Source organism: Mus pahari, chromosome 5 (genome assembly GCF_900095145.1).
Source record: "Mus pahari chromosome 5, PAHARI_EIJ_v1.1, whole genome shotgun sequence".
NCBI lineage: Eukaryota > Metazoa > Chordata > Mammalia > Rodentia > Muridae > Mus > Mus pahari.
In genome coordinates, this window is record NC_034594.1 from 24966087 (window position 1) to 24975197 (window position 9111).

At 42.6% G+C, this 9111-nt stretch overlaps 1 protein-coding gene across 1 annotated transcript in view; it reads left to right on the forward strand.

The window, feature by feature from the left end:
- Gulp1 (GULP PTB domain containing engulfment adaptor 1) overlaps window positions 1-9111 on the forward strand; it is a 223998-nt gene that overhangs the window by 62347 nt on the left and 152540 nt on the right. The gene's annotated exons all lie outside the window — the stretch shown is intronic.

Below are 9111 nucleotides of genomic sequence, written 5' to 3' on the forward strand. Positions count from 1 at the left end.
AGTGAGTACATACCATGCATGTTATTTTGTGATTGGGTTACCACACTCAGGATGATACTTTCTAGGTCCATCCATTTGCCTAAGAATTTTATTAAATCATTGTTTTTAATAGCTTAGTGGTACTCCATTACGTAAAGGTACCACATCTTCTGTATCCATTCCTCTGTTGAAGGACATTTAGGTTCTTTACAGGTTCTGGCTATTATAAATAAGGCTGCTATGAACATAGTAGAACATGTGTCCTTGTTATATATTAGAATGTCTTTTGGATATGTGCCCAGGAGTGGTAAAGCTGGGTCCTCAGGTTACTATGTCCAGTTTTCTGAGGAACTACCACANTGATTTCCAGAGTGGTTGTACCACCTTGCAATCCCACCAACAATGGAGGAGTGTTCCTCTTTCTCCACATCCTCGCCAGCATCTGCTGCCACCTGAGGTTTTCATCTTAGCCATTCTGAGTGGTGTGAGGTCGAATCTCAGGGTTGTTTTTATTTGTATTTCCCTGATGACTAAGGATGTTGAACATTTCTTTAGGTGCTTCTCAGCCCTTTGTCTAGCTCTGTTCCCCATTTTTCAATAGGGTTATTTGGTTCTCTGGAGTCTAACTTCTTGAGTTCTTTGTATATATTTGATATAGCCCTCTCTCTATCAGATGTAGAATTGGTAAAGATCTTTTCCCAGTCTGTTTCTATTTTGTCCTGTTAACAATGTCCTCTGCCTTTCAGAAGCTTTTCAATTTTATGAGGTCACATTTGTCTATTTTTGATCTTAGAGCCTAGGTTCAGGGAAGTTTCTCCTGGGCCCATGTGTTTGAGACTTTCCCCACTTTCTCTTCTATTAGATTCCGTGTATCTGGTTTTATGTGGAGGTCCTTGATCCAGCAGGACTTGAGTTTTGTACAGGGAGTTAAAAATGGATCAATTTGCATTCTTCTACATATTGACATCCAGTTGAACCAGTACCATTTGTTGAAAATGCTGTCTTTTTTCCACTGGATGGTTTTAGCTCCTTTATCAAAGATCCAGTGACTATATGTGTGTGGGTTGATTTCTGGGTCTTCAATTTTATTCCATTGATCTATTTGCCTGCCACTGTATCAATACCGGGTAGTTTTTTTTTTTTTTTTTTTTTTTTTTTACACAGTTGCTCTGTAGTACAGCTTGAGATCAGGGACGGTGATTCCCCCAGAACTTCTTTTATTGTTGAGAATTGTTTTTGCTTCCCTGGGTTTTTTGTTATTCCAAATGAATTTGAGAATTGTTCTTTCTAACTCTAGGAAGAATTGAGTTGGAATTTTGATGGGGATTGCATTTAGTCTGTAGATTGCTTTTTGGCAAGATGGCCATTTTAAACTTATTAATCCTGCTGATCCAAGAGCATGGGAGATCGTTCCATCTTCTGAGATCTTCTTCGATTTCTTTCTTTAGAGACTTGAAGTTCTTGTTATACAGATCTCTCACTTGTTTGGTTAGAGTCACACCAAGATTCTTTATATTGTTTGTGGCTATTGTGAAGTGTTTTTTTCCCTAATTTCTTTCAGGAAGTCCAAAGTGTGGGTGCTTCTGTCCTTCTTAGAAAGGGGAACAAAATACTCATGGGAGCAAAACAAATATGAAGACAAAGTGCAGAGCAGAGACTGAAGGAAAGGCCATTGAGAGACTATCCTTACTCAGGATTCATCCCAGATACAGCCACCAAACTCTGACACTATTGTGGATGCTAAGAAATGCTTGCTGAAAGGAGCTTGATATACCTGTCTCCTGAGAGGCCCTAAAAGAGGCTTACAAATACAGAATTGGATGCTTGCAGCCAACTATTGCACCGAGTGAGTTAGAGAAAGGAGTGAAGAAGCTAAAGGGCTTTGCCACCCCCTAGGAAGATCAACAATAGCAATCAACCAGAACCCCCAGAGCTCCCAGGGACTAAGATACCAATCAAGGAGTACACATGGCTCCAGCTGCATATGTAGCAGAGGACATCTTTGTCAGGCATCAATGGGAGGAGAGGTCCTTGTTCCTATGAAGGCTCCATAGATGCCCCAGTATAGAGGAATGGGTGGGTGGGGTGGGAATGGATGGGTGGGGGGAGGAACACTCTCATAGAAGCAGGGGGAAGGGAGATGGGATAGGAGGTTTCCTGGAAGGGGGAAACCTGGTAAGGGGATATCACTTGAAACGTAAATAAATTTAAAATAAATAAATAAATATTAAAAAAGGGAAAATAAAACACAAATGAATGAAATATCCAAGTGACTCGAAATCCATATCTTCCTTTAATTTTCCCAAAGCATGTTGTAATCCTATCCCTTTTCAATTCTCAATCAACATTACAATCTGCCCCTTAGAAAATATTTTAGGAGTCATTTGTGTTTGAAGTAATTTGCAATTTTGTTGTTTAATTGTTTAACCTCCAAGAATTATTTTTGTACCTCAGAATGATTATAATATGCTTCTGTACATGACATTTTTAGAATGTTTCACATGTGAATTTGTGGATACTTTGTAATAACTTTGCAGCCCTTCAGGAACAGAACATAGTGGGAGTACTTGCTGAAAGCAAGGAGTAGGATCTGAAAATCAGGTGGTTATGCCAATTAAATCATGAATCTCATCGAAGAGAGTCCAGGGTGTGGAGGGATGAATTCAGGAGTAACTGCCCATAGTCCCAGGAGGGAGGAGACAGCACGGAATTGGACAAAGTTCAGTGCTTATATAGGTTTTCGGGGGGTGAGGGGGGAATGGAGCTTTCTGGGGTGGAGATTTTCAGGGTGAGGACTGATAGGATTTCATGTCCTGAGTTTAATGGGTTTTCCTACTCAGGGATTGGTGTGTTTCTGAGGGATGTCAGGGACCGATGGCTTTTATTCAGACTTTTCACCTGAAATTAGCATAATCTGGGGAAGGTCCTGTTGAGGGCCCAGAGATAGCATGTGTGATAGTTACAGAGGTTGGAAGAGCCCTTATGATAGTTAGGGAAGTCTGGGGGAGACTGGCTGCTGGAGCTCCTCAGGTAAGGGCCTAGCCCTATCCAGCCTTCAGGACTTACAATGTTTACAAAATCTACAAACAGAATCCACTGCAGGGAAAGCCTTTCCTGCCAATTGAGTGGAGTGAATATCTAACACTACTACCCCTAGTGACACACTTCTCTTCCAACAAGGCTATACCTACTGCAACTGTAGGACCCCCATTTTCGGGGACCCCCCCCCCCCGAAGTCATGGGAGTCAGGATTTTCCAGGAAACACGAGAGGCCTTCTTGTTGTAAAAGCATGAGGTAGTTTAATGGTGGAGCTCCGGGCCAGCATGTACCTCACGCAGGAGGCAGAGGTGCCAACCCTCGTGGCCTGAAAGCTAGGGGTTTTTATAGGGGGAGGGGTGTGTATTTCTGTGTCACGCCACAGGCGCTGTGTCTGCGTGGGCAGAAAACACCTTGGACTGGGTTCGTACTGAAGAGCTAAACTTCCTAAAATAGGGATGAGCTACAAGGAAGAAACATTATTTATTAATTACACACGGGAGAACCCAACCCTCTCCCGCATGTCCCATTGTCTCTGTGTGTCTCTCTCAATGTTGCATTTTTCAATCAATGGCGTGCGGTCCGGTCCTCAGTGGCGCTGTGTCCGGAAGGCGGGTCCAATGAGAGGGCAGTGACGATTGGTCCGGGTGACGAGTGGGCGTTGACAGTGGGCAGTCTGAGGATGCTTTATTCTAAAAGAGCTGGGTAGCACTCTGGTATTCCTGTGGAGGGGGAGTGGTTAGTGGGGGTGGGAGACACCAACAGAGGGGGAGGGGCTAGCAAGAATTGGCACGGTTACCTGTGATTGGCTCATTTAAATGTACACATTTGCAGGATGGTACGTGCAAAGGCAGGAATGCTAGGAGACCTGAGGGGCTGGTCAGGGGAACATTTGGTTCAGTCCCAGGAATGTTCCAACAATGGCCTGCCTGGGCGTGCCCAGGCTTGTCTCACTGTGCTCTCCGCCTCAGGCTTCCAAGCTTACAAACAACTGTTTCTCTGGACATAAATTGCATGAATCCCAGGCCTTAAATTTCATTTCTCTACACAACCATAATGCACCTTCTTATCTGAATAAGCATTCAAATATATAAGCCTATGAGAGTCATTCTTACTCAAACTAGCACAATGCTCAAGTCATGATATTCTTTTTATTCTGTTTAGGATCCCCAGTCGTAAGTAACATCCTGCCACCTACGTTTATGTTGAGCCCTCCCACTTCAAGTCAATTTAGAATCTTCCTTACAGCCATGCCTAAAAGTTTATATTTTATTCTGGATTCTGGATTATATCCAATGAACAAATGGCATTTTTTAAAAAAAAGTTATTGATTATTTTATTTATTTACATTTTAAATGTTATACCCCTTTCCCAGTTTCTTCTTCACAAATCCCCCCCATCTGACCTCCCCTTCTGTGAAGGTACCCCCCCATTTCCTGCCTCCCTGCCCTGGCATTCCTCTTTGCTGGAGCATCAAACCTTCACAGGACTAAGGGCCTCCCCTCTCAGCTGGAGCCTTGGGTCCCTCCAGGTGGATTCTTTGGCTGGTGATTTAGTCCCTGGGAGTTCTGGGGTGGTGGTGGTGGTGGTGGTGGTGTTCTGGTTGTTCTTCCTATGAGGTTGCAAACTCCTTCACCTCCTTCAGTCCTTGCCCTAACTCCTCCATTGAGGTACCTATGCTCAGTCCCATGGTTGGCTGCAAATATCTGCATCTGTATTGGTCAGGCTCTGGCAGAGCCTCTCAGGAGACAGCTGTATCAGGCTTCTCTCAGTAAGCACTTCTTGGCATCAGCAATAGTGTCTGGGGTTGGTGTCTGCATATAGGATGAATCCCCAGGTAGGGCAGTCTCTGGATGGCCTTCCCTTCAGTCTCTGCTCCACTCTTTGTCCCTGTATTTCTTTTAGATGGGAGGAATTAAAATTAATCATTACAACAAACCAATTGTAATTTAGCCCCTACAAACTTCTCCAAAAGATGCTCTGCTCACATGAAGGGAACTTGTGATGCTTTTCTGTAGAAGGATATCTGTGAGGAGAATTCACAGTAGAAAGCGAAAGTTGCATAGTAGAGACTGCCAGATTGCACTGGCACTAAGGTATCAGCATCCACATTTAATGAAATTTAGATTATTTGGAATAATTTATCTCTAGGATAGTAAAAGAAAGAGAGCTACAGGCAAATCATCACACTTAATAGAGCAGCTCTGGAAAGGATGAGCCAATGAGAAGCAGGGAAAGTTTTGACGTAGGTATCATCTCAGGGGTCAATAGAAAGACTTCCTGTCTGTACCATGATCCTATCCAGTTCAGTTTAGAAGTTATTATCTGGAGAGAATTGTTTTCAGGATTATAGCTGATAGCATACAGTTCTAAGAGCAGCTGGGATATTTTCACTATAAACAAAAGTGAGAAGTCTTGTTTACCTGCTCTCCAGAAAACATTTCAGAAAGGAAAGGAATAGTCCACACTCAAGGTTATTTATGCTCAAGCCTTACATCTATCTTCTTGATCACTTAAAATTCTTATGTGAGAATATTTTCATATAAAAGTAATGTTTCGAAACCGGCAACCTGCACAGCAAATATGTGTGCTGGAATTCTTGAGCTACAGCTTCAGCAGACTCTGTCATAAGGGGCTGTAACCCTGTGGATCCTTTCTGCTTACTCCAGCTCCCAAGCACGTAGGCTTATATTTATTAACAAACACCCAGGCTTTATGCTAGTCTTGTTTCCCACTGGCTCATAACTCAATTACTCTGTTTATACCAATCTAAGTTCTGCCACATGGTTAGTTGGTTACCTCTCCGCAGTTTCAGACATCCAACTTCCTCCAAGTCTGTGGTGAATTGCTCAAGTAGCCCTCTTTCCCCAGGTTCCTCCCTTTGTCCCGAAGTCCCACCTTGCTGTACTGTCTTTAGCTCTAGAACATAGGCTTTTTATTTTAACCAATCGGGAGGTGCCTTAGGCAAGCAAGGAAGGACAGAGACATATCTTCACAAAATGCAGAAACGGTACCTCAACAAGGGGCTCCTTTTCTTTTCCATGTCCCTCTAACTTTTTTTATCCTGCCTTATTTTTATTTAGTTAAACTTTATGTATTTAGATAAAGTAAGCATACATTCATGAAGACAGAGATTTTGCCTTGTTTATTGTGTCTCTACTGTGTGAAACTATCCCTGGCACTTAATAAATAATGGTTAAATGAGTATGTTTCAGTTATTGGAATAACCTTCCAGTTTCAAACTTTTCCCTCATCTGAGTGCTCTACTCGCCTGTATGTTCCTGTGGACTGGCCTGGGCAGAGAGAGGATGAGGACAAGCTCCGAGGGCCTCACGTCAGCCACAGATCATCTTGGTGACTTCCAGTGGTTGGAGAAAGGTGCCAAGAGCCAAAGTTGTTTCACCTACTCCAGGCACTTTAGATGAAATGGATTAGTACCAGGGTCCAGAAAGAAGCTGTAGGGAACATTAGCTTGTGAGTATGGCACAGCAGTAGATATGGCACAGCAGTAGATATGGCACAGCAGTAGATATGGCACAGCAGTAGATATGACACAGCAGTATGGCATAGCAGTGGGAAATGGGTAGGGAGGGGGTTTAATATGGAGACAACCAGAGAGATAACCACTTTGAGTTCTGTTTTGTTTTCTCTCTCTCTCTCTCTCTCTCTCTCTCTCTCTCTCTCTCTCTCTCTCTCTCTCTCTCTCTGTCTCTGTGTGTGTGTGTGTGTATGTGTAACCTAGCTTTATTCATACAGGTCAGTGGTATTCATTCTTGGGAACTCAGAAACAGCCAGTAGAACCCAAAACTGGTACAATTTTAGCAATATGGATGCCTCTATCCCCTTAACATAGGGTATTTGACCTCAGGGACCTGTATTTAGGCTTACCTGTTAGGACTAGCTTCTGCTTGTAAGAGGGACTGAGCAAGGAATAAAAAAGCCTGCTTGCTCTTCTTCCTGAAGTACAGAGGCAGCAAGTCTTGTGGGAGAAGATCAAAATGTAATGCCTAGAAAAGAAGCACTGGGGTTCTCTGTAGGCAGCCCTGCAAGCCTCAGGGCCACATCCCTGCCTTCTCTCAATTTCTGAACTGCTACCAATTGGGCACATATTTTATGAATGTTACATGAATGCTCTCCCAGATTTCTATGGCACTTCCTTTCTTCCTTTCTCCCTCCTTCTCTCCTTCCCGCCTCCCTTCATCTCCCTCTGTCCATTAGTCCATCCCCCAGCTCTCTCTCTCTCTCTCTCTCTCTCTCTCTCTCTCTCTCTCTCTCTCTCTCGTTCTTTCTTTCTTTTTTCTATCTTTATTTCTTAAAAAAATGCAATGTTTTAAGCACAACAACAAAATATAGAGCCCAAAGACATATTATATTTGCTTCGTTCTTGTAAAGAAAAAAAGTTTGTTGTATAATTTTTAATAACTGTATTATTTCTTAATATGACTCAGCTAGTCCAATAATCAAGACATAGTCTTATTGATTTATTTAATCACAATAACTGGGCAATTATGCCTAAACTACTTTTCTTACAATGGTAGACTAGCTATTTCTCAACTCCACTCCCCAGGTTACTTGCTGTTTGAGTCTTGCCTGGGTTATTTCTGCTCTATGAGTCTGTTCTCAGGGGAACTTTTCAAGCCACAGATGATCTAATGGAGACCTCCTGCTCTCTCCATCTTCTTTCTCCTTCTTTTCCGTTCTCCTCTTCTCCTGGATTCATGGTCCCCACCTATGATCCCAGTCCAGTATGCAAAGCCTCACCTACCTTTATTGTCCTTAGTAATTGGCTATCAGCCACTTTATTTAACTAATCAAAGAAGACTAGCAAGTAAAGTTTATACAACATCATATGGTGTATGTGGGGATGTGCTCATCTAGCGCACAACCAGATGGGGTCTAGTATTTAGTGTCTGAATACATAGCGGCACCAGAACAACCCCCAACAAAAGTTCCTAGCTTAAGTATGCTGATATTTTGCTTTTTGATTAGCTGAAGAAGAGCAGATATTTACAGCCAAAGCATGTGCTTTTATTTGGAGAGATAGTGCTATTTTAAATGAGGAAACACATACCAAACTTATGTGCCCAACTTTTATTAGATTATTATAATTCTGTGAAAAAAAGTGTTAATTGGTTGAAGTCATATAAACTATTTTTCCTGTGTGGTTGATAATGAAGTTTCTTGTCTGGATGTCTATTGAAGAGGTTGTTCAGCAGGGGTAGTTTCAGGTTGTTTTGGTCCCAAAAACCAAGTGTCTCTCATAGGTTACTACCTCAGGAAAGTTTACGGCTAACAAAGAAATGGGTTCAGCCGTGTGCAGTACGAGGGATCCCCAAGCAAGGCTGATATGCAGATAAGAGGAGGAAATAAGAGTCATCTGACCAGGGCTCCTCTGTGCTCTGTAATGAGAGAGTAGATTCTCTACCATGGAAACTCGTTACGTTTCCTGCTGGTAGCAACTCTCCACACTGTGTGGACTGTTTATCTATCTATCTATCTATCTATCTATCTATCTATCTATCTATCTATCTATCTATCTATCTAATCAATTTCTCTTCATCCACTCTTGGTATTCTTTAGGAATTCTATTCCTTTTTCTAAATTCAAAGCCTCCTCCTCTTCCTCCTCTTCCTCCTCCTTTTCCTTCTCTCTCTGTGTGTCTCTCTCTGTCTCTCTCTGTCTCTCTCTGTCTCTGTCTCTCTCTGTCTCTGTCTCTCTCTGTCTCTCTCTGTCTCTCTCTCTGTCTCTCTCTCTGTCTCTCTCTCTGTCTCTCTCTCTGTCTCTGTCTCTGTCTCTCTCTCTCTCTCTCTCCCTATTTTTCCAGATAAACAAACTGAACAGACCTCATTCTTGATCCATGCAAATTGCTGTTGATTGAGTAGTTTCTTAGATGACCTGGTCTTAGGCCAGATGCAGCGTGTCTCAGAAGACGATAGTTAGTAGAATGATGAGTGCAGGATAGTCACTACTGAGTATTTAGGAAAGGCAGGTTTCTCAGGGCAGATATGTGCCCAGTGTGTGTGTGTATGTGCATGCATGCATATCTCTCCCTCTCTCTCTCTCTCTCTCTCTCTCTCTCTCTCTCTCTCTCTCTC